General features: G+C 36.6%; 1 long non-coding RNA gene across 1 annotated transcript in view; it reads left to right on the plus strand.

The window, feature by feature from the left end:
- LOC129052981 (uncharacterized) overlaps positions 1-23,829 on the plus strand; it is a 302,881-nt gene extending 279,052 nt beyond the window's left edge. The window contains exon 3 of the long non-coding RNA XR_008518114.2: positions 20,561-23,829. This is a non-coding gene — a long non-coding RNA (uncharacterized LOC129052981). The remainder of the gene's footprint in view (positions 1-20,560) is intronic.
- Positions 23,830-26,463: the final 2,634 nt, after the last annotated feature.

The raw sequence follows: 26,463 nt of genomic DNA on the forward strand, positions 1-26,463 counted from the left end.
TTATGCATGCTTGAGTAGAGCTTGTCATCTAATGTTCTTGGTACAGCTGAGTTCACAGTGGCCCAGAAAAGTGACTCATATACATCAGAGCTGGAAAGATACTTCAGGTATTCTGATTCTTAGCTACAGTATATTGCCTCAGTGTTTATGTTTGATATACCACTGCTGCTTGCATTACTTGTTTTTGGCCTTCAAGTGTTCCCCAGACAAAAAGTTACACTGCCTTTATTACTACAGTTATGGATTATTACCCAACCCCACAAACTTCTTTAAAAATATTAATGTTTAGAACCAAAGAAGAAAATCCTGTGACTTTTTACATGGGAAATGACATAAATCTACGGAAACTTTTTAGTTACACCAATTGCTTTCCAGAGAAATTCTAAGTTTTCACAATTATTATGAATAGCAGTGTCTGTTACTGCAATGATTGCTATTCAACTGTTTTTAATAGAGTTTTAAGACCTTTCTAGAAGCAGCCTTTTGTCCTCTAAGATTTGAGAGTTCTTTAGAATGTTCATTAATTCAATTAATTCTTTTTGACACTGATTCTACATTATTAAGGTAAGGAGTAACAAAAGGTTTGGGATGCCCCTATTTTGTGGCCATGTTATTTTGGCTGAGGCTTCAGTGACCTTACTCTTTTCTCTCCTTGTACATGAAATGTAGAGTGATTTTTCTATACCTGTAAAGCTAAATTGTTCTAAAGAAAAATGTAAACGACTGATTTGCTTTTTCTGGCAGAATTTAAAGTTTTATTGCCAATATTTAGGATAATTCAGACTACAGTAAATGACGACACAGGGAAATCAATCCATTTTACTAAATAAATGCAGATTAGGTATAAAGTATATAACTGTTGTTTGATAGGTAGCTAGGCAGTTAGACAATTAGAGCTGAATGGCATTTTATCACTGAAAAAAAAAAACTAGAATACAGTATACAAGGATAATAAGTAAAACCAAAACGAATTTATATTATGCTCTTTGGGTGGCTTCATATGAGATGGTAGCTTTATATTCAATCAATACAAATAGATACCATTTATAAAATGCAAACTGATACACATTTATCATTTAATATTCCCAAAAAGCAGATTTTAGCTTGCTATTGTTGATATAATTTTGGTGTAGAAAAACTTATTTTAATTATGAATTGTCTTTGCAACCCTAAGATAAATATACATTATTAATTAACATAAATTTAAATTTGTTTGAGTAAAAATGTAAGTGTTCATTAAAAAAATTATAGATTATCTGTTATGTAACAAACACTCTTATAAGATAAATGCGTTTGTGTGAGCAACTTTCATCAGCCTTTCTTTAAATTACAAAAACAATGATGATTTTAATGACTTGCAAAATAAAATGTTTTAATTGTTATTGATAGCATCAAACAGTATGTATTTATAACACAAGTATTCCATACTATAGTAGTTATAGACAAATATTCAATATGGTTTAGAAATGCATGAGGTTTAGAATATATTTGGAGAACAAAAAAATTTCATATCCCCAACCAGGGCATGTTAGAAAGCTGGACATAACTAGGTTTTTGATTGTCTAGCAAAGTTTACTTTAAGCCTTGATAGTTTAGTGATTTTGAGGGACAAAATGAAAGATCACAGCTTTAATTATGGCAGTGTTCAATAGATATTTCTTAGATGAGTAAATAAATGTAAGAGTATTTAGATAATTAATATTTACATGTGTATATGACTTTAATATACCTTTCTTCATCTGTTTTCTGCTGCCATAACAGAATACCAGGCTGAGTAATTAATCATAATCAGAAACTTACTTGGCTAACAGTTCGGGAGACCTGGAAGTCCAAGAGCATGTCACTAGCATTGGTGAGGGACTTCATGTTGCATTATCCTATGGCAAAGGTGGAAAGGCAAGCAACTGGATAAGACAGAAAGAATGATGGTCTAACTTTATCCTTAAATCAAGAGACCATTACACTGATAACTGCATAAACCATTCATGAGAGCAGACCCCCTATGACTTAATCACCCCTTAAAGATCCCACCTCTTAAAAGCAACACAATGCCAAGTAAATTTCAACATAAGTTTGAGAGTCACTGTTCAAATGATATCATTCTGATCCTAGCTACTCAAAACTCATACACAAAATACATTCATTTCATCCCTATAGCTCCCAAATCTTAATTCAGTCCATTACCAACTCAAAGGTCCAAAGTATAAAAAGTCTCATTTAAATCAGATATCGGGCCAGGCATGGTGGCTCATGCCTGTAATCTCAGCAATTTTGGAGGCCATGGTGGGAGGATTACTTGAGCTCAGAAGTTTGAGACCAGTCTGAGCAACACAGGGAGATCTCATCTGTACAAAATTATTTAAAAAAAATAGCCAGACATGGTACACACCTGTGGTCTCAGCTACTTGGGAGGCTGAGGTAGGAGAATCACTTGAGCCCAGGAATTCAAGGCTTCAGTGAGCTGTGACAGCACCACTTCACTCCAGCCTGGGCCACAGAGTAAAATCCGGTCTCAAAAAATTAAATAAATAAACCAGAATGAGTGAGACTAAGTCATGATTCATTCTGAGAAAAATTCCTTGCATCTATAAGCTTGTGAAATCAAAATAAGTTATCTACTTTCAAAATATAATGGTGAGACATGCATAGAATAGAATATTATGGAATTCGCATTCCATAATAGAGAAATAGGCAAGAAAAGACAGATAACTTGTCCCAAATACCTCCCAAACTCAACAGGACAAACAACATTAAGTTTTAAAGTTAGAGAAAAATCCCATTTGAATTCACATCTCACATCCTGGAAACACTGTTGTAGTGGTTGACCTCCAAGGCCTCAGGAAACCTCTCCCCTATGATCAAACGGGGCTCAGCCTGTGCAGCAGTTCTCACAGGTTGGAGTTGCAAGCTGGTTGCCCTGTAGTTCTTAGATCTCTGAGGTGTTCTCACATGCATCATTCCACTAGGCATTGCCCTAGTGTGGACTCTCTGTGGCAGCTCCAACCTCGCTTTTTTGCTTAGCATTTCTGCAGTAGGCCCTCTATGTGGTGCTACACTCTATGGTAATTTTCTTCCTGGGTCCACAGGCCATCTGTGGGCCTTAAAATCTAGGTGGAAGAAGCCCCCTTAACTCTTACATTCTCCATGCCTGAAAAATTAGTTTCATATGGACACTGCCAAAGCTTACTGCTTGTACATTCTGAAGCAGAGGGCTGAGCTGAACCTGAGCCCACTGGAATAATCACTGAAGCAGTCAAGGAGTTCTTTGCTGGAATGCAAGGGCTAGAGACCCAAGTTAGCTCTGGGCAGTGAGACCATGGAAGACCTGTCCTTGGAATCCATCCTGCCCTCCTAGAGCTCTGAGCATGTGATGAGAGGGGCAGCCTGGAAGATCTCTGAAATTCCTTTGGATTCTTTCTCCCATTGTTCTAATAAAGAGACTTTGGTTTTGTACTATTCAAAGTAATCTCCTTATCAAATGGTTAATTAGCCAGACCTTTAGTTTGCGCTCCTAAACAGGCCTTTTTACATTTCACACGGCCACTCAGAAAATTTTCAAAGTCTTTTCATTCTGCTTTTCTTTTAATTATAAATTTAATATTTAAGTCATTTTTTTCTCTTGCATCCCACTCTATGTAGTTAAAATTAGCCACGGAGCAGCCTGAATGTTTTGCTGCTTAGATTTTTTTTTTCCACCAGGTATCCTATTTTATCACTCTTAAGTTCTGCATTTCATAAACTCTTGGGACGTGGACACAATTCTTCCAAGTTCTTTGCAAATGCATAAGAAATATAGACTTTACTCCAGTTTCTGATGTGATGTTATTTATTTGCATCTGAAACCTCATCAGAAAGGCCTTTACTGTCCATATTTCTACTAATATTCTGGTTACAACCAAGCAAATAATCACTGAGAAGATTCAGACTTTCCCTACAGCTCTCCTCTTCTGAGTCCTCACCAAAATTGTTCTTCTTTCCCCATTCACTGCAATGCAGGCTTTTACTAGCCTGCTCTTCCAAATTTTTCCAGCCTCTGCCTATTACCTGGTTCCAAAACTGCTTCCATGTTTGCAGGCATTTCTTATAGCAACAGCCCCACTTTTTGATACCAATTTTCTGCCTTCTTGCATTTTCTAATGCTATAACTGAATACCACAGAATAGGTAATTTAAATATGTTTTTTAAATATACTTTAAGTTCGGGGATACATGTGCAGAACGTGCAGGTTTTTTACATAGGTATATACGTGCCAAGGTGATTTGCTGCAGCCATCAACCAGTCATTTATGTTAGGTATTTCTCCTAATGCTATCTCTTCCCTAGCCCTGCAACCCATGACAGGGCCCAGTGTAGGATGTTCCCCTCTCAAAACCACAATGAGATACCATCTCACACCGGTTAGAATAGCAATCATTAAAAAGTCAAGAAACAACAGATGCTGGAGAGGATATGGAGAAATAGGAACGTTTTTACACTGTTGGTGGGAGTGTAAATTAGTTCAACCATTGTGGAAGACAGTGTGGTGATTCCTCAAGGATCTAGAACCAGAAATACCATTTGACCCAGAAATCCCATTACTCAATATATACCCAAAGGATTATAAATCATTCTACTGTAAAGACATATGCACATGCATGTTTATTGCAGCACTGTTCACAATAGCAAAGAGTTGGAACCAACCCAAATGCCCATCAATGATAGACTGAATAAAGAAAATGTGGCACATATACATCAGGAATACTATGCAGCCATAAAAAAGGATGAGTTCATGTCCTTTGCAGGGACATGGATGAAACTGAAAACCATCATTCTCAGCAAACTAACACAAGAACAGAAAAACAAACACCACATGTTCTCACTCATAAGTGGGAGCTGAACAATGAGAACACATGGACACAGGAAGGGGAACATCACACACCAGGGCCTGTTGTGGGGTGGGAGGAAGGGGGAGAGATAGCATTAGGAGATATACCTATTTCTCCATATCCTCTCCAGCATCTGTTGTTTCTTGACTTTTTAATGATCGCTATTCTAACTGGTGTGAGATGGTATCTCATTGTGGTTTCGATTTGCATTTCTCTAATGACCAGTGATGATGAGCTTTTTTTCATGTTTGTTGACCACATAAAGGTCTTCTTTTGAGAAGTGTCTGTTCATATCCTTTGTCCACTTTCTGATGAGGTTGTTTGTTTTGTTCTTGTAAATTTGTTCAAGTTCTTTGTAGATTCTGGATATTAGCCCTTTGTCAGATGGAGAGAGTGCAAAAATTTTTCTCCCATTCTGTAGGTTGTCTTTTCATTCTGATGAGGGTTTCTTTTGCTGTGCAGAAGCTCTTTAGTTTAATTAGATCCCATTTGTCAATTTTGACTTTTGTTACCATTGCTTTTGGTGTTTTAGTCATGAAGTCTTTGACCATGCCTATGTCCTGAATGGTATTGCCTAGGTTTTCTTCTAGGATTTTTATGGTTTTAGGTCTTACATTTAAGTCTTCGATCTATCTTGAGTTAATTTTTGTATAAGGTGTATGGAAGGGGTCCAGTTTTAGTTTTCTGCATATGGCTAGCCAGTTTTCCCAACACCATTTATTAAGTAGGAAATCCTTTCCCCATTGCTTGTGTGTGTCAGGTTTGTCAAAGATCAGATGGTGGTAGATGTGTCTTGTTATTTCTGAGGCCTCTGTTCTGTTCCGTTGGTCTATATATATCTTTTGGTACCAGTACCATGCTGTTATAGTTCCCATAGTCTTGTAGTATAGTTTGAAGTCAGGTGGCATGCTTCCTCCAGCTTTGTTCTTTTTGCTAAGGGATAGAGGAATATTTACCAAACACATGGAAGGCAAAAAAAGCAGGGGTTGCAGTCCTAGTCTCTGATAAAACAGAATTTAAACCAACAAAAATCAAAAAAGACAAAAAAGCACATTACATAATGGCAAAGGGATCAATGCGACAAGAAGAGCTAATTATCCTAAACATGTATGCACCCAATACAGGAGCACCCAGATTCATAAAGCAAGTTCTTAGAGACCTACAAAGAGACTTAGACTCCCACAGAATAATAGTCAGAGACTTTAACACCCCACTGCAAGTATTAGACAGATCAACGGGACAGAAAATTAGCAAGGATATTCAGGACTTGAACTCAGCTCTGAACCAAGTGGACCTAATAGATATCTACAGAACTCTCCACCCCAAATCAACAGAATATACATTCTTCTCAGCACCTCATCACACTTATTCTAAAATTGACCACATAATTGGAAGTAAAGCACTCCTCAGCAAATGTGAAAGAATGGAAATCATAACAGTCTCTCAGACAACAATGCAATCAAATTAGAACTCAGGATTAAGAAACTCACTCAAAACCACACAACTACATGGAAACTGAACAACCTTCTCCTGAATGACTACTGGGTAAATAACAAAATTAAGGCAGAAATAAATAAGTTCTTTGAAACCAATGAGAACAAAGACACAACATAGCAGAATCTCTGGGACACAGCTAAAGCAGTGTGTAGAGGAAAATTTATAGCACTAAATGCCAACAGGGAAAATCAGGAAAGACCTAGAATCAACACCCTAACATCACAAAGAAAAAAATTGGAGAAGGAAGAACAAACAAATTCAAAATGTAGCAGAAGACAAGAAATAACTAAGGTCAGAGCAGATCTAAAGGAGATAGAGACACAAAAAAAGTTTCAAAAAATCAATGAATCTAGGAGCTGGTTTTTTGAAAAGATCAACAAAATAAATAGTCCACTAGCAAGACTAATAAAGAAGAAAAGAGAGAAGAATCAAATAGACACAATAAAAAAATGATAAAGGGGATAGCACCACTGATCCCACAGAAATACAAACTATCATCAGAGAATACTATAAACATCTCTACACAAACTAGAAACTCTAGAAGAAATGGATAAGTTCATGGACACATACAGCACCCCCAAGACTAAACCAGGAAGAAATTGAATCCCTGAATAGACCAATAACAAGTTCTGAAATTGAGACAGTAATTAATAGCCTACCAACCAAAAACAGCCCAGGACCAGATGGATTCACACCTGAATTCTACCAGAAGTACAAAGAGGAGCTAGTACCATTCCTTCTAAAACTATTCCAATCAATAGAAAAAGGGGAACTCCTCCCTAACTCATTTTATGAGGCCAGCATCATCCTGATACCAAAACCTGGTAGAGACACAACAAAAAAAGAATATTTCAAGCCAATATCCCTGATGAATATCAATGCAAAAATCCTCAATAAAATGCTGGCAAACAAAATCCAGCAGCACATCAAAAGGTTTATCCACCACGATCAAGTCAGCTTCATCCATGGGATGCAAGGCTGGTTCAACATTTGATTGTGCAAATCAATAAGTGTAATCCATCACATAAACAGAAACAATGACAAAAACCACATGATTAACTCAATAGATGCAGAAAAGGCCTTCAATAAAATTCAACACCCCTTCATGCTAACAACTCAGAATAGGTAATTTATAAAGGACAGAAGATTATTTGACTTATGGTTCTTGAGGCTGGGAGGTCAAAGGCATGGCACCAGCATCAGTGAGGGCCCTCATGCTGTGTTATCCTGTGGTGGGAGGCAGAAGTGTAAGCAAACTCATGAGACTGAGAGAAAATCAGGGCCAAACTTCATCCTTTCATTAAGAGCTCACTGCTGTAATAACAGCATTAATCCACTAATTAGGGAAGAACCTTTATTATCTAATCACCTATTAAAGGCCCCATCTCTTATTACCATCACAGTGGCAATTAAATTTCAACATGAGTTTTGGAGGTGGCACTCAAACCACTGTAATATCCTATTAGACACAATTTTCATACCAATGTAGCAAGAAAGTGTTGTATAGTAGTAAGCTATTTATTCACAAACAAACATCCTTAGTGTAAATAACATTCTGAAATTTTCAAGAGACGTAATGTTTTTAATGTAACAGTGCTGCATGGCTTCATCTGAGTACTTCCTGAATTTACAAATTCATAGACATGTTTAAAGGGTGGAAGTAGTATAGGTATATTTGCATGAAAGACTGGTATCTTGTTTAAACACTCACTCTAAGGTTATAGAGAATATGGGCAGATAAACTTGATCCAAAAAATATAGTTTTGTCATAACATAAGACATGTGCTTCTCAATGTGTCATTTGCCTTCATTTCTATTCTTACATAGGCAATGTGAAAGAGCCATAGGAAGAAAAGGATGCAAGGAGAGATGTATATTAAGTGTCTAAGGTAACATTTTATAAGGAAACCCAAGCAAAAGTAAAACCACTAAGGAGAATTCTAGGACTACAATAAAGTTGATTCATACACAGGTTATTTTTGCTACCCTCTGTATTCTCACCTGACACAATGCCTCGCACTTGGAAGGTACCACTCAATAAGTATTTGTGAAATGAATGCCCTGAGACCTCCATGATCAACACTGGGAGTGACAAAGAAAGATGGTCTGTGAAAGATAGATCAGCTGTGATTTATCAATAAGAAACATTTAACAGAAAATGTCATTATTAACCAGTAAACTTTTCATCATATAGAACAGTTTGGCTTTTTTATTATAAAAATAGTAAATAGAGCAAATATTTTCAGCTTTGACAGCTATTGAGTGTCTGCTAAATCTACGTAACTGCCTCTGTAACATAAAAGCAGCTGTAGGGGGGAGGAGCCAAGATGGCCGAATAGGAACAGCTCCGGTCTACAGCTCCCAGCGCTAGCCACGCAGAGACGGGTGATTTCTGCATTTCCATCTGAGGTACCGTGTTCATCTCACTAGGGAGTGCCAGTGGGCGCAGGTCAGTGGGTGAGCGCACCATGCGCCAGCCGAAGCAGGGGCGAGGCATTGCCTCACTTGGGAAGTGCAAGGGGTCAGGGAGTTCCCCTTCCAGGGGTGACAGATGGCACCTGGAAAATCGGGCCACTCCCACCCGAATACTGTGCTTTTCCGACGGGCTTAGGAAACGGTGCCCCAGGAGAGTATAGCCCGCACCTGGCTCAGAGGGTCCTACGCCCACGGAGTCTCACTGATTGCGAGCACAGCAGTCTGAGATCAAACAGCAAGTCGGCAGCGAGGCTGGGGGAGGGGCGCCCGCCATTGCCCAGGCTCGCTTAGGTAAACAAAGCAGCCTGGAAGCTTGAACTGGGTGGAGCCCACCACAGCTCAAGGAGGCCTGCCTGCCTCTGTAGGCTCCACCTCTGGGGGCAGGGCACAGACAAACAAAAAGACAGCAGTAACCTCTGCAGACTTAAATGTCCCTGTCTGACAGCTGTGAGGAGAGCAGTGGTTCTCCCAGCACGCAGCTGGAGATCTGAGAACGGGCTGACTGCCTCCTCAAGTGGGTCCCTGACCCCTGACCCCCGAGCAGCCTAGCTGGGAGGCACCGCCCAGCAGGGGCAGACTGACACCTCACACAGCCGGCCAGGTAGTCTAACAGACCTGCAGCTGAGGGTCCTGTCTGTTAGAAGGAAAACTAACAGAAAGGACATCCATACCAAAAACCCATCTGTACATCACCATCATCAAAGACCAAAAGTAGATAAAACCACAAAGATGGGGAAAAAACAGAGCAGAAAAACTGGAAACTCTAAAAACCAGAGTACCTCTCCTCCTCCAAAGGAAAACAGTTCCTCACCAGCAACGGAACAAAGCTGGATGCAGAATGACTTTGATGAGCTGAGAGAAGAAGGCTTCAGACGATCAAATTACTCCGAGCTACGGGAGGATATTCAAACCAAAGGCAAAGAAGTTGAAAACTTTGAAAAAAATTTAGAAGAATGTATAACTAGAATAACCAATACAGAGAAGTGCTTAAAGGAGCTGATGGAGCTGAAAACCAAGGCTCGAGAACTACGTGAAGAATGCAGAAGACTCAGGAGCTGATGCGATCAAATGGAAGAAAGGGTATCAGCCCTGGAAGATGAAATGAATGAAATGAAGCGAGAAGGGAAGTTTAGAGAAAAAAGAATAAAAAGAAATGAGCAAAGCCTCCAAGAAATGTGGGACTATGTGAAAAGACCAAATCTACGTCTGATTGGTGTACCTGAAAGTGATGGGGAGAATGGAAACAAGTTGGAAAACACTCTGCAGGATATTATCCAGGAGAACTTCCCCAATCTAGCAAGGCAGGCCAACATTCAGATTCAGGAAATACAGAGAACGCCACAAAGATACTCTTCGAGAAGAGCAACTCCAAGACACATAATTGTCAGATTCACCAAAGTTGAAATGAAGGAAAAAATGTTAAGGGCAGCCAGAGGGAAAGGATGGGTTACCATCAAAGGGAAGCCCATCAGACTAACAGCGGATCTCTCGGCAGAAACCCTACAAGCCAGAAGAGAGTGGGGGCCAATATTCAACATTCTTAAAGAAAAGAATTTTCAACCCAGAATTTCATATCCTGCCAAACTAAGCTTCATAAGTGAAGGAGAAATAAAATACTTTACAGACAAGCAAATGCTGAGAGATTTTGTCACCACCAGACCTGCCCTAAAAGAGCTCTTGAAGGAAGCGCTAAACATGGAAAGGCACAACCGGTACCAGCCACTGCAAAATCATACCAAAATGTAAAGACCATTGAGACTAGGAAGAGACTGCATCAACTAACGAGCAAAATATCCAGCTAACATCATAATGACAGGATCAAATTCACACATAACAATATTAACTTTAAATGTAAATGGACTAAATGCTCCAATTAAAAGACACAGACTGGCAAATTGGATAAAGACTCAAGACCCATCATTGTGCTGTATTCAGGAAACCCATCTCACGTGCAGAGACACACATAGGCTCAAAATAAAAGGATGGAGGAAGATCTACCAAGCAAATGGAAAACAAAAAAAGGCAGGGGTTGCAATCCTAGTCTCTGATAAAACAGACTTTAAACCAACAAAGATCAAAAGAGACAAAGAAGGCCATTACATAATGGTAAAGGGATTAATTCAACAAGAAGAGCTAACTATCCTAAATATATATGCACCCAATACAGGAGCACCCAGATTCATAAAGCAAGTCCTGAGTGACCTACAAAGAGACTTAGACTCCCACACATTAATAATGGGAGACTTTAACACCCCACTGTCAACATTAGACAGATCAATGAGACAGAAAGTCAACAAGGATACCCAGGAACTGAAATCAGCTCTGCACCAAGCAGACCTAATAGACATCTACAGAACTCTCCACCCCAAATCAACAGAATATACATTTTTTTCAGCACCACACCACACCTATTACAAAATTGACCATATCCTTGGAAGTAAAGCTCTCCTCAATAAATGTAAAAGAACAGAAATTGTAACAAACTATCTCTCAGATCACAGTGCAATCAAGCTAGAACTCAGGATTAAGAATCTCACTCAAAACCGCTCAACTACGTGGAAACTGAACAACCTGCTCCTGAATGACTACTGGGTACATAACGAAATGAAGGCAGAAATAAAGATGTTCTTTGAAACCAACGAGAACCAAGACACAACATACCAGAATCTCTGGGATGCATTCAAAGCAGTGTGTAGAGGGAAATTTATATCACTAAATGCCCACAAGAGAAAGCAGGAAAGATCCAAAATTGGCACCCTAACATCACAATTAAAAGAACTAGAAAAGCAAGACCAAACACATTCAAAAGCTAGCAGAAGGCAAGAAATAACTAAAATCAGAGCAGAACTGAAGGAAATAGAGACACAAAAAACCCTTCAAAAAATCAATGAATCCAGGAGCTGGTTTTTTGAAAGGATCAACAAAATTGATAGACTGCTAGAAAGATTAATAAAGAAAAAAAGAGAGAAGAATCAAATAGATGCAATAAAAAATGATAAAGGGGATATCACCACCGATCTCACAGAAATACAAACTACCATCAGAGAATATTACAAACACCTCTATGCAAATAAACTAGAAAATCTAGAAGAAATGGATAAATTCCTCAACACATACACCCTCCCAAGACTAAACCAAGAAGAAGTTGAATCTCTGAATAGACCAATAACGGGAGCTGGAATTGTGGCAATAATCAATAGCTTACCAATCAAAAAAAGTCCAGGACCAGATGGGTTCACAGCCGAATTCTACCAGAGGTACAAGGAGGAGCTGGTACCATTCCTTCTGAAACTATTCCAATCAATAGAAAAAGAGGGAATCCTCCCTAACTCATTTTATGAGGCCAGCATCATCCTGATACCAAAGCCTGGCAGAGACACAACCAAAAAAGAGAATTTTAGACCAATATCCTTGATGAACATTGATGCAAAAATCCTCAATAAAATACTGGCAAAGAGAATCCAGCAGCACATCAAAAAGCTTATCCACCATGATCAAGTGGGCTTCATCCCTGGGATGCAAGGCTGGTTCAATATACGCAAATCAATAAATGTAATCCAGCATATAAACAGAACCAAAGACAAAAACCACATGATTATCTCAATAGATGCAGAAAAGGCCTTTGACAAAATTCAACAACCCTTCATACTAAAAACTCTCAATAAATTAGGAATTGATGGGACGTATCTCAAAATAATAAGAGCTATTTATGACAAACCCACAGCCAATGTCATACTGAATGGGCAAAAACTGGAAGCATTCCCTTTGAAACTGGCACAAGACAGGGATGCCCTCTCTCACCACTTCTATTCAACATAGTGTTGGAAGTTCTGGCCAGGGCAATTAGGCAGGAGAAGGAAATCAAGGGTATTCAATTAGGAAAAGAAGAAGTCAAATTGTCCCTGTTTGCAGATGACATGATAGTATATCTAGAAAACCCCATTGTCTCAGCCCAAAATCTCCTTAAGCTGATAAGCAACTTCAGCAAAGTCTCAGGATACAAAATCAATGTGCAAAAATCACAAGCATTCTTATACATCAATAACAGACAAACAGAGAGCCAAATCATGAGTGAACTCCCATTCACAATTGCTTCAAAGAGAATAAAATACCTAGGAATTCAACTTACAAGGGATGTGAAAGACCTCTTCAAGGAGAACTACAAACCACTGCTCAAGGAAATAAAAGAGGATACAAACAAATGGAAGAACATTCCATGCTCATGGGTAGGAAGAATCAATATCATGAAAATGGCCATCCTTCCCAAGGTAATTTACAGATTCAATGCCATCCCCATCAAGCTACCAATGACTTTCTTCACAGAATTGGAAAAAACTACTTTAAAGTTCATATGGAACCAAAAAAGAGCCCGCATCGCCAAGTCAATCCTAAGCCAAAAGAACAAAGCTGGAGGCATCACACTACCTGACTTCAAACTATACTACAAGGCTACAGTAACCAAAACAGCATGGTACTGGTACCAAAACAGAGATATAGATCAATGGAACAGAACAGAGCCGTCAGAAATAATGCCACATATCTACAACCATCTGATCTTTGACAAACCTGAGAAAAACAAGAAATGGGGAAAGGATTCCCTATTTAATAAATGGTGCTGGGAAAACTGGCTAGCCATATGTAGAAAGCTGAAACTGGATCCCTTCCTTACACCTTATGCAAAAATCAATTCAAGATGGATTAAAGACTTAAATGTTAGACCTAAAACCATAAAAACCCTAGAAGAAAACCTAGGCAATACCATTCAGGACATAGGCATGGGCAAGAACTTCATGTCTAAAACACCAAAAGCAATGGCAACAAAAGCCAAAATTGACAAATGGGATCTAATTAAACTAAAGAGCTTCTGCACAGCAAAGGAAATGACCATCAGAGTGATCAGGCAACCTACAAAATGGGAGAAAATTTTCGCAACCTACTCATCTGACAAAGGGCTAATATCCAGAATCTACAATGAACTCCAACAAATTTACAAGAAAAAAACAAACAACCCCATCAGAAAGTGGGCGAAGGACATGAACAGACACTTCTCAAAAGAAGACATTTATGCAGCGAAAAAACACATGAAAAAATGCTCACCATCACTGGCCATCAGAGAAATGCAAATCAAAACTACAATGAGATACCATCTCACACCAGTTAGAATGGCGATCATTAAAAAGTCAGGAAACAACAGGTGCTGGAGAGGATGTGGAGAAATAGGAACACTTTTACACTGTTGGTGGGACTGTAAACTAGTTCAAACCTTGTGGAAGTCAGTGTGGCGATTCCTCAGGGATCTAGAACTAGAAATTCCATTCGACCCAGCCATCCCATTACTGGGTATATACCCAAAGGACTATAAATCATGCTGCTATAAAGACACATGCACACGTATGTTTATTGCCGCATTATTCACAATAGCAAAGACTTGGAACCAACCCAAATGTCCAACAATGATAGACTGGATTAAGAAAATGTGGCACATATACACCATGGAATACTATGCAGCCATAAAAAATGGTGAGTTCATGTCCTTTGTAGGGACATGGATGAAATTGGAAATCATCATTCTCAGTAAACTATCGCAAGAACAAAAAACCAAACACCGCATATTCTCACTCATAGCTGGGAATTGAACAATGAGAACACATGGACACAGGAAGGGGAACATCACACTTCGGGGACTGTTGTGGGTTGGGGTGAGGGGGGAGGGATAGCATTGAGAGATATACCTAATGCTAGATGACGAGTTGGTGGGTGCAGCGCGGCAGCATGGCACATGTATACATATGTAACTTACCTGCACATTGGGCACATGTACCATAAAACCTAAAGTATAATAACAATAATAATAATAATAATAATAATAACAATAAAATAAAAAAAAAAGCAGCTGTAGACGATACAAAAACAAATGAGCATGGATCAATAAAATTTCATGTATGTGATCTGAGATTAGAATTTTATATACTTTTCATATATCATGAAACATTATTTTTATTTTTTTCAACCATTTAAAAATGTGACTATTATTCTTAGCTCATGGGCTACCAAAGTGAGTCTGGATTTGCCCTGAGGGCCATAGTTTGCTGATTCCTGATATAGGCTATAGTTGTCACTATCAGAAAGCTACAAAATAGTTTACAAATTTAAATATAAAACTTAAGATTCATGATCATTGTGCTTTTGTCCATCCCTATGACTTAATTTTCTCTTTTAAAATGCTCTTTTTCTTTGTATTTTCTAGTGATCACTTTATTCATTATTTCCAGGTATAAATGAAGCAAGGAAAGCAATTGATACCTTGATAGTTTTCAGGACGGATCTCTATCATCTGAGATTAAGAATATTTTTATATCTAGGAGGAAAGTTATTCAAATGCATTTCAATGAAGGCTTTATACTGAGCATATAATGACTCATTATTTAAATTTCAAAAATTGGAAGAATGTTTTTATTAAGTATTATATGAGGAAGGGAAAATGAATTATTTAGAACACAATAGTAATTATTGTACATGTAAAAATTATAGAAACAAGTTTATTAAAGCATGTATATAGCACAGGTTAGCATACCTTAATCTGCTAAACAAGTTAACAGGACATGTAACTTCTTTTTTTTTTTGCTGTTGTTTTACTATTAGTTGGTCATAAATCAGTATATTTCATGACTCTGATAAATAACTCTGCTTGAAGAAATAAACTTTAATGTTGTATTAATGCAATGTATTTTATTCTCTAAAATAAATGAATTTTTCTCTGTATGATTTATTTAAAACAACAGAGATACTTCTCTAGTTATAATATTTGAGTTCAGAGGCCATTGGAAGAATAATACAGATTTCAGTAGAAGGTTTATGGTATGATTGTGTAAATATATCTATAACATTTGAAACTATATTAATACAAATGATAGCAAGTAGAATGCACTTACCTTATTCAAATCAAATGGGACATAAAATCTAAACATTTTATACTAAATTACTTTTTAAATATAGATTCTTTGGACTCTATATCTCCTTTCTATTACATTAGTTTAAATAATGCTTTTAACTTGAGGTCCACAGGTCTGTGGATATAATTCAGTCTGTTCATGTGCTTGGATTGGGAAATGTTTACATCTTTATTTGAACTAATCTCTAACTGAAACTTAGTACAGTGTTTCCTTCAATTATAAATGTAAGCAACAAAACACAATAGTAGTATCATCTGTGTAATCAATAGAAATGGCATGTATTCATAAATTGTAGTCCAGTTGTTGCAGCTATATCAAAATGTCATTTATATTAATTTATACTTCAAAATTACAGTTGTAATATGTTGATAAATATTGCTATGCAAGTATACATTACTTCATTGTGTATTTTGAAATGTTTTAATAACTGTATCAATATAATGCTTCATTTTCTTTCCTTATTATATTTAAGTTTCTTTATTATTATGTTGTTGTATTCCTTTAAAACTATTATTTTGAAACGAGTTTCATAGCCTTCACTAGCCTGCAAAAGGAGTCCATGGCACAAAAAATAATGTTACGAGTTAGTACTGATCCACATTCTAAGTTAGCCCAAAATTGTGTTGTGGAATCTTACAAACCAGTAAGTAGCCCTCTGTTACAGCATATTCTCTACAATTAAAATGATATAGAGATTATTGCAATGAAGCCTCGCAGTGTTTCACTGATTTCAAACTATTCTGGGCTAACACCATTCTAAATCAATGCAGTTTACAACTATTAGAATTCAAAAGACCCACACAAATGAGTATTAACATCTGGTGTTCCTGCCTACATAACATATTTTAGAGAAATATTTAATCTTTTCAAATATGAAAGTCCTCATCAAGTTAAAGTCTCTCCAGGCAGACAACAAATAAAATATGGAGATATTTGATGTTCCAAAGTCAGTACTTTTGCTAACATTCCACAGTTGTATCTCAGTAATCTTATTCATAAAATGAAAGGAATACCTGGGTGCAGTGGCTCATGCTTGTAATCCCAGCACTTTGGAAGGCTGAGGTGGGTGGATTGCTTAAGGTCAGGAGTTCAAGACCAGCCTGACCAACATGGTGAAATCCTGTCTCTACTGAAAATACATAAATTAGCTGGGCATGGTGACAGGCACCTGTAAATTCCAACTACTCGGGAGGCTGAGGCAAGAGAATCGCTTGAACCCAGGAGGCGGAGGTTGCAGTGAGCTGGGATTGCGCCACTGCACTCCAGCCTGGGAGACATATCGAGATTCTATCTCAAAAAAATGAAATAAATAAATAAATACACATAATGAAAGGATTGTGTTAAAGAGTCTTTCAGCTTAAGAAGTGTGTGATTCTATAATTAAAATATCCCTGTTAATAGTAGGCAGATTCCATGTTAAATCAAGAATAATCATGAATCCATAATCACTTTGGCTCCTCAAATTTGATGAGAATATCAATGCTAAACATTCATTTTAATTCAAAACTGACCTGAGAGCTGAAATTACAAGCAATAGAGAGACGTGGTTCAATTTCCAATCTTCCCATGTTTGTAGGAGACACTGCCAAGCTCATTTGAATTCTAAAATATTTATCACTTCGAGACCAGAACATTTTCTAGAAGGGTGAAAACCTCTTTCTCTATGGTACGGAAACCGTTAGTGTTCAAGAAGTCAAGAAAGCGGTACCTTTGTCAACCTGAGTCCCAGAATTAGAGATTTTGGAGCAGAATATCCAGAAAACATTTGGAAATAAATATTTGTTTTCTATAAAGTACTAAAATTTGAAAGATGGTTTGAAATTGCAGAAAAATCTAACATATTATGACTGATACACTAGGGAAATATTAATCAAACTGCATAGACTCTCATGAGATGTTGATGTTGTTGGTTTCTCCATATCTATACACATTTCAATGTAAATTCAACAAGAAAATCTTAATTAATACCTTTGAAGAGGCTCCCGGTGCAAAGGAGGCTAGGTTTTAAAATTTATTATCATATTTCTTTATATCAATAATTTAACATTTACTCTTCTAGTAGACAGAGAAAGGGCAGAAAAGTAGTGGTACATTACATTAAAAATGTTCTAACACTGCCCAGAGCACATGCAATTTAGGAAAAAGAAAGGAATCTGAGCAGTCCATGCTACACATTTATCACCTATTAATATCGTTTATTTTTCTCTAAGACTCACTCCAAATACTACCTCATTCTTGAATACTTTCCAGGCTTGAAAGCTGGGTGTAATCACTCCTATCTATATAATTATATAAAACATTATCTATGTTATTTAAAAATATCTCTTAATTGACTTTACATCAGTATTATATATGCATATCTTATGTAATAGTCTTGTAATACTGTAAGATGATTTGACTCATCTTTCTCCCTTGAACAGGACCTAATTCTCTTTCACAGTAAGTTAATTTATTTATTCAACAAATATTTTCGCTTGCCCTCTCAGTGCTCATTATACATTAAATGTCTTGTCAATATTTATATGAAAAGGCGAAGGAAAGAAAAAAAGAAATGAAGAAGGAAGATAAGATAGAAGGAAAGAAGAAGGGAACAAGAAGGAGTTTAACCATGTAAATTATTTGTCTTTGGTAAATCAGAAATATAAAATATTAATGGTTTGAAAAACAAGCAGAGATGAATATTTTTTTCCTAAAACTACTTAAATCTGTGTACTTTCAAATATACCATTAGTCTTATCTATTTCCATATTGTAACTTAGGATTTTAAGCCCCTTTGGAAGACTTAAAGTTTCATTAGCTGTTATTTAATTTGCTCTTCCTTCTACCACTCATAACTCTACCTTTTGCATTAGAAGGTGATTACTCCTGTTTTCTATGTTAGCTTTATTCCAGCGTGCTGTACTAACTACAAAAATAATCATAAAGCCTTTTTCTAAACCATTAATTCAACAGGAAGTCAACATTTTTAAATCTTGAGTGGCATCTACAAATTATTTTCCTCTGAATGAGTTCGTATAAAGATCATCAAACACTAGAATTGCAAACTGATTAAGAGCACTTTAAGCTTGCTTCCTCTAGTAGATAAACATTTGATCTTGCTTCAGAAAGGTCTGGAATATGGCTGACTTTGTGTCTTCTTTGTCATGATTCCTTCAACCCTCATTACTTAATAGACCGAAGAAAGCAGTTTGTGTCCCATAAGTTTAAACTTCTAATTATCGCTGCCATCTCCTACCTACAAGTCTTAAGAAGACTTCAAGGCAAGGGAGTTGATCTAAGTTGACACAGCTGGAAGAAAAGTCAGCCCCAGATGAATGCAAGTTACACCAAGATAAACCACAGTGTATCAGCTTGGGTTCTGGTTTGTAACAGATTAATGCAGAGGTTTTTACCCCAATTAGTAGCTAATTCATCAAAATTTCTGGGGATAAAGATCAGAGAGCTATATTTTAAATAATATCTCCAAATGTTTTTATTTGTGTTCTTACATTTATGTTGTTCCCCCTACACAGGTTGGGACCACATGTGACATTCTTCCACCTAAGATCAACTTAGACTCCAGAAGCTTATATTGCAAAAAGATAGAAGGTTGCCTAAGGCAAAGTTTTATTTTTCTGGACAGATCTCAATGCTTTATGCATTAAAATCAGGCTCTTAAGGATGCAATATAGTGATAGAGACCTAACTGATGATGATATGAGCAAGGTCTAAATAGGTTTTTTTCTCTTTCTCCCTTTGAATTATTTTAGCTGATATACTTCTGAGGCTACTTGGATTCATTTGTGACAACTGCTTAGCTCAAGACTTCCCAAAGTTTTTCAACTATAGGAATTACCTAGGGGATCCTCATTAAAAATACAAATTCCAGGACCCACACTTCCCAAGTCAGAAATTCCAAGGTAATACACACACACACACACACACACACACACACACAAACACGATTATTATTAAGTCTAAACTGCTATTGAAACTTCTAAAACTAGGATAATTTTATTCTTCAAATTTAGTTTAATCATATGTTAACATACTCTCTAGATATATACTACTACCTATGTATAGATATGAATATATACTAGCTGTAGTCATTAAAAATTGGGGCCAAATATAAAAATATTCATTATGCATTGTATAAATAGGCCTACTGTACACCTTGAAAGCCTACTCTTATAAATTATGGGATGTTTGAATATTTGCACTTCTATTCAACTAGTCTCATGATAAATGTTGAAAAATATGTTGGATATAGTACCATTTTCTGGACTGATTAGGCCAAAGAATGTAATTATCATGAGGAGAGCTGCATTATTGCCCTATGTTATTATTAAAAGCAAAGAATTAGTGACTTGTATTTAGAGCTTCAAGAGCTACATCTATGTTACCAGAGGCCCTGAAAGAAACAGGAAATGAGAAGGAAATAATACAAAAATAAACATCTCCAGGAAATTTGGTATTGTGACCATATTAAGACTGGTGGAATTTTAACTCTTTAAAGTAAACACAGACTCTTTCGGAACTTCTGAATTACAAGAAAACTCCTACCTCTGCCTGGGAATGTTATATTACCTCATTTCTTGTTAAATGAACTTTATAAGTGTTTGTATCCTTTACCAACTCTGTGTGTGTGTGTGTGTGTGTATGTGTGTGTGTACACAAAACCCATAATAGTTTGGATCCAATGTGTAAAGAGCTTGAAAGTTGTCATTCATATTCTTTCAACAAAAAAGAACTGGGCCAACTGAAAAGTATCTACTTTTATTGGACTTTTCAGATACCTGGAATCACAGGACAAACTACCACTCTGAAATCTGGAGAGACAAGTGAATCCAGGAAGACAAGTATGAGATGTTTACCTGTAACTGAAGCCACTGAAGCCATAAATGGTAGGAATACTTGAATAGCAATATTGACGAGTGGATTGAAGCTAAGTGTAAGTGAGAAAATCCTGGGGGCTACAGTCCAAGTGGCAGGAGTGGGAGGGTGGTATAATTCTATGCTTTCCTGAATATTCCCACCAGGAATCTCACAAGTTTGTCTCAGGAGCTGAGACATTCTGAACATCCTGGTACGGGGAAGGGGAAAATAACCATTGTGAAACACACCCAGAGCCCTCTTCATAAAAAAAGCCAACTCTCAAGAGGAAAGACTTTGCCAGAGCACAGTTCAGAAACCTTATCTCAGTTGGGGAAGGGAATTCTCCTCATTCTAGCCAGCTCCATTTTTCCTGGCTCACCCGAGGGAGAAACAAACAAACAAACAAAAAATACCTAACAGGGGACAGTCTTTAAGGAAATAGATTGGGGGAAAAAAGTGCTACCACTGAAGGAGAGACAAAGACACTTGTAAAAGTCACAGTTCTGGGATACAGACTCAGTAAAAGATGGTACTTAATCAAAATATTACAGAATGTTCTGCTCTCCCACACCATACAACCATGCTAACAAACCTCCAATAATAATAACTTAATTACAGCTAAAAAAAACCCTGCAAGACAAAGACAGCATTTTAAAAGGCATTATAGGGGACCCTCCCTAAAAAAACAAACAAACAGCAACAACAAAAAAAAAACACACACACACACAAAACGAGAGAAAAAGACAAGGTCTTTGAAGGCTCTGGTACACATGGCAACAACAAACAGTAAACACAACCAAAATCCTAACCAGATTAAAATGCATCTTTACACTAAAGGTATATTTACCTCAGTTTGTATTGTTGCCAGAAAATGGATCTTCTCATAGACCCCAAGAGTGGGTTCTTAGATCTCACACGGGAAAGGATTCAGGACAAGTCACTGAGTATAGTAACATTAAAACATTTATTAGAAACTACTGTATTACAGAGTAGAACATCCTCAGAAAGCAAGAGGAGGAACTCATCTATCTTAAACATAATGCCTCATTATGTAGGATATTAAGGCTGAGAATAGTGTACTTTATTATAAAATCTTGTCATCAGCTTGTGAGAGACTACTAGTATTGTTATTTTCCTGAGTAATATCAATTTCAGCAAGAATTTATGAGTATACTATCATCTTTAAAGCAAAACTTATTCTTTAAGAATGCCTTTGTTCTTAAAATATTGAGACATTTTCATAAGTTTTGGGTCCTTAGTTAGTTAGCATCATTTACTCATTCCTTCAACCATAATCATCTTACCTCTAACTTCCTAGGAATCTAACCCACCAGGTTGGGCTTTATCCAGCCTTTATTCAAGATGGAGTCACTCTTGTTAGGACACCTCTGACATTATTACTCAATACATGTCCAGGTTGCAATAAGAAATTAAGATGCATGTCAAAAGCATAGAAACTGTAAACACCTAATTGGTTCTTCTTGCTCACTGCCCGATACAGCCGATTTATCAAGACAAAGGAATTGCAATAGAGAAAGAGTTTAATACACGTAGATCTGGCTGAGAGACTAGACTTTTATTAGTCAAATAATCCTCCCTCAAAACTTGGAGGCAAGGGTTTTAAAAGATAATTTGGCAGGCAGCGAGCTAGGGTATGCGTGCTGCTGTTTGGTTGGTAATTCAATCATAGGGTTGTGGAAAACAGTCCTTGTGCACTGAATGGGCTTCAGAGTGAGATCCACAGAGGAGTTGCTGGTCTGGGTGGGGCCGTCTAATCATCAGAAATGCAAGACCTGGAAACACATCTTAAAAGGCCTATCTTACGTTTTACAATAATGTTGTTATTTACAGGAGTAACTGGGGAAGTTTCAAATCTTGTGACCTTCTGAATAATGGTAGTAATTGTTTAACTACTAACTCAGGCCCCTGTCATCTTCCTAACCAGGTTTTACAGAATCAGTTTAGTTTTAGAGAAGAGCTATTATCATTTAAAATATAAACTAAATTTCTCCCAAAGTTAGCTTGGCCCATGCCCAGGAATGACCAAGGGTAGTTTGGACATTAAAGGCAAGATGAAGTTGATTAGATCAGATCTACTTCACTGTTGTAATTTTCTTGCTGTTATGATTTTTGCAAAGATCTTTTTAAAATTAGAATCATGGTAATAAAAATAAAAATATGTTGATAGCTTCATCTGTAGACTGAACATGGCTGTGAAAAGAATTAGTGAGCTTGAATATAAGCAAATAGAAAGCTATCAAATTAAGTACAAAAGAAATAAAGTGGAACAACTAAGGACTGTAAGACGATACCAAAATATGTAACTGGAATGAGAGAAGGAAAAGAGAGAACTTAGCAGAAGAGTTATTTGAAAAATTAATGACTGATAACTTTCCAAAATCCATGATAATCACTAAATCACAGATTCATGAAACTCAGAGAGTGCTAAGCAGAATAAACTGCAAAAACAAACATATGGAAATGCTCTTGGCATAGCATGTTAAAACTGAAAAAAATCAAAGACAAACAGAAAATTATAAAGGAAGCATGATTAAAAAAACAAAAACAAAACAAAATTCTTATCTATAAAAGAACAAGTACAAGAATTGCAATGATTTCTCATCAGAAACCAGGCAACATAAAGAGAGTGCATTAAAATTCTTAACATATTAAAAGAAAAAAATCCACCAACCTAGAATCCTACAGCCCATGAAATTATCCTTCAAAACAGAAGTAAAGATTACCTCAGACAAAATTGTGGGAATTTGTTGCCAGCAGATTTGTTTCCTTCAAATTTTTACCAGCAGCAAATCTTTATGGGTCTGCAGCAACCTTAATTCTTGCCTCCTCAGAAGAAATAATTCTATTGAGAGGCGTAAGGTGGAAGGAGAGACCAAGATAAGTTTTAAAGCAGGAGTTAAAGTTCATTAAAAAGCTTTAGATCAGGAAGGAAAGGAAGGAAAAAAAGTACACTTGCAAGAGGGCCAAGTGGGCAACTTGAAAGACACATGCGCAGTTTGACATTTGATGTAGGGTTTATTTTCTGGCATACTTCTTGGGTCTTGTATCCCTTCTGCCTTGATTCTTCCCTTGGGGTGGGCTGTCTGCATGCACAGTGGCCTGCCAGCAGTTGGGAGGGGAGTATACACGGTGTTTTTACTGGAGTTGTATGCATGCTTTTCTGTATACCAGCAATTAACAATTTGATTTTGAAATTAAAAACATAATACCATTTACAATACTCTGCCCCAAAATGAAATACTTAAATGTAAATATATTAAAATATGTATAGGATCTATATGTAGAAAACTACAAAACTCTGATAAAAAGTCTAAATAAATGGAGAAATATTCTTTGATCATGGATTGAAAGACTCAGTATTATGGTGCATTTTTTTAAACATAACATTTAGATTAAATGAAATTTCCACCAAAATATTAGCAAGCAATTTTGTAGATATCAGTAAACATATCCTAAAGTTTATATAGAAAGGCAAAAGATCCAAAAATACTTAATATTAATATAATATAAAGGAACAAAGTTGGAAGGTGGATACTACCTAACTTCAAGACTCACTATCAAATCACAATAATCAAGACGGTGTGGTATAAGTGAAAGAATAGATGAATAAATCAACATAACAGAATAGGGAGCCCAGAAATAGACCTACACAAATACAGCCAACTGATCTTGTCAAAGAGGTAAGACAATTCAATGGAGAAAGGATAGCGTTTTTAATAAATGGTGCTGGAATAATTGGACATTCACATGCAAAAAAGTACACAAACACAAACCTTATACTTTAAACAAAGAATTAACCTTAAATGGATTATTGTAAGAGGAAACACTATGAAATTGTAAAAGATAACATAGGAGAAAAAAGCTAACTTACTTTGGGTTTGGTAACCAATATATTTTGACACATCAAAAGTACAATTCATGATATAAAATATTATAAATTGAATTTTACTAAAGCTAAGTTGTTTTCTCTGTGAAATACAATTTTAAAAGAATGAATAGATAAGCTACAAACCAAGGAAAAATATCTAGAAATCACATATCTGATAAAGGACTTGTATCAAAAATATATTTTTAAAACTCTTAAAATTGGCCAATACGAAAACAAACAAATCATTTAAAGAATGAGCAAAAGATCCTAACAGACACCTCATGAAAGAAGATGTGCAGATGGAAATAAACTATTTTTAAAAATGACTCAGCATTTTTTGACATTAGGGAAATAAAAATTAAAACAACAAAGGATACCACTATATACCTATTAGAATGGCTAAAATAAAAAAACTTATAATACTCATTCCTGGTGATAATGTAGAACGAGAGAAATGCTCATTCATTGCTGGTGAAAATGCAAAACAGTAAATATACTTTGGGGAAAAAATGGCAGTTTCTTACAAAGTTAAGCATTGTCTTACCTTATAATTTAGCAATAACAGTCTTATTTATGCAACCAACTATTTTTTACCCTTATGCCCACACAAAACTATACAGCTGTTTATAGCAGCTTTGTTTATAATTGTCAAAAACAGAGAGCATGTCTGTCTATAAGCTATCTTCTTGTGGCATATGGGTTAATAATTCTGAAACCACAGTACATGTATATTGGAATTGAAAAATTAAGTAAATGTATGGCAAATCATGGGACTCAAATTTCTAATCATTAAAGAGAGAGGTTATAGATAATCAAATGGAGAAGACTAGAATGACACATGTGACAATGAATTAGAGTGGGAGAGATCAGTATGAACTCCTGGTTTAGCCTGATATGACACAGATGTATACATATATAAATATTTTTTGCTTTGGGAGGCTGAGGCAGGCAGATCACGAGGTCAGGAGATCAAGACCATCCTGGCTAACACGGTGAAACAACATTTCTACTAAAAATATAAAAATTAGCTGGGCGTGGTGGCATGCGCCTGTACTCCTGGCTACTTGGGAGGCTGAGGCAGGAGAATCTCTTGAACCCGGGAGGCGGAGGTTGGAGTGAGCCGAGATCACGTCATTCCCCTCCAGCCTGGGTGACAGAGCGAGACTCTGTCTCAATAATAAATAAATAAATAAATAAATAAATAAATAAATAAATAAATACATGAATAAATAATTTTGAGTTGTGTATATACATGAGTTAGTACACACACGTATTTCATTGCTCTTTTCTCTGAGAAGGCATAGAAGCAATGACACACAGGAACAACAAGGCTATGCAGTGCCCTAATGTTGATGTCTAATATCATCCTTTAGTAAAAAGTAACCAAGGCTCCCTGGAGAAATGGCTGCCTGTCATGCTGTGGCAAGGAGTATACAAGATGGGCTTGGAGCATCTTGCAGTGCTAGAAAGTAAGGAAGTATATAACAATCACAAAAATGAGAGTATGCCAAAGGGAAATAGGAGCCAATTTAAAAAGCCCCCAAAAACCAAAGCTAGAACAATTTGAGCAACAAAATAAACAGAGAAGTGTTGGAGGACAACTCAAAGCATAAAATAAATATCCATAAGTCCATATTACATATATATAGTTCCATAAACAAATAAATAGAAAAGAACTAAATCTGTGCAGAATTGCAAATAACTTATATAGATATTCCACCTTAAAGGAGGCAGAGCATAACTTCCCACTCCTCATGTGTTCACTGTGGATAGTGACTATACTTCCAAAAGTAGAGAGTGGAAAAAAGGAGAGAAAGCATAGATTTACAGTATAGACTCCTCACAAAAACTATCTCAGACAAGTAGGTGATCACAGTTAACATCAATAGCGAGAAGTCATGTTGATAGCATGTACCATGTGATGTCGTGAG

The sequence above is a fragment of the Pongo abelii genome, chromosome X (assembly GCF_028885655.2).
Source record: "Pongo abelii isolate AG06213 chromosome X, NHGRI_mPonAbe1-v2.0_pri, whole genome shotgun sequence".
Lineage (NCBI taxonomy): Eukaryota > Metazoa > Chordata > Mammalia > Primates > Hominidae > Pongo > Pongo abelii.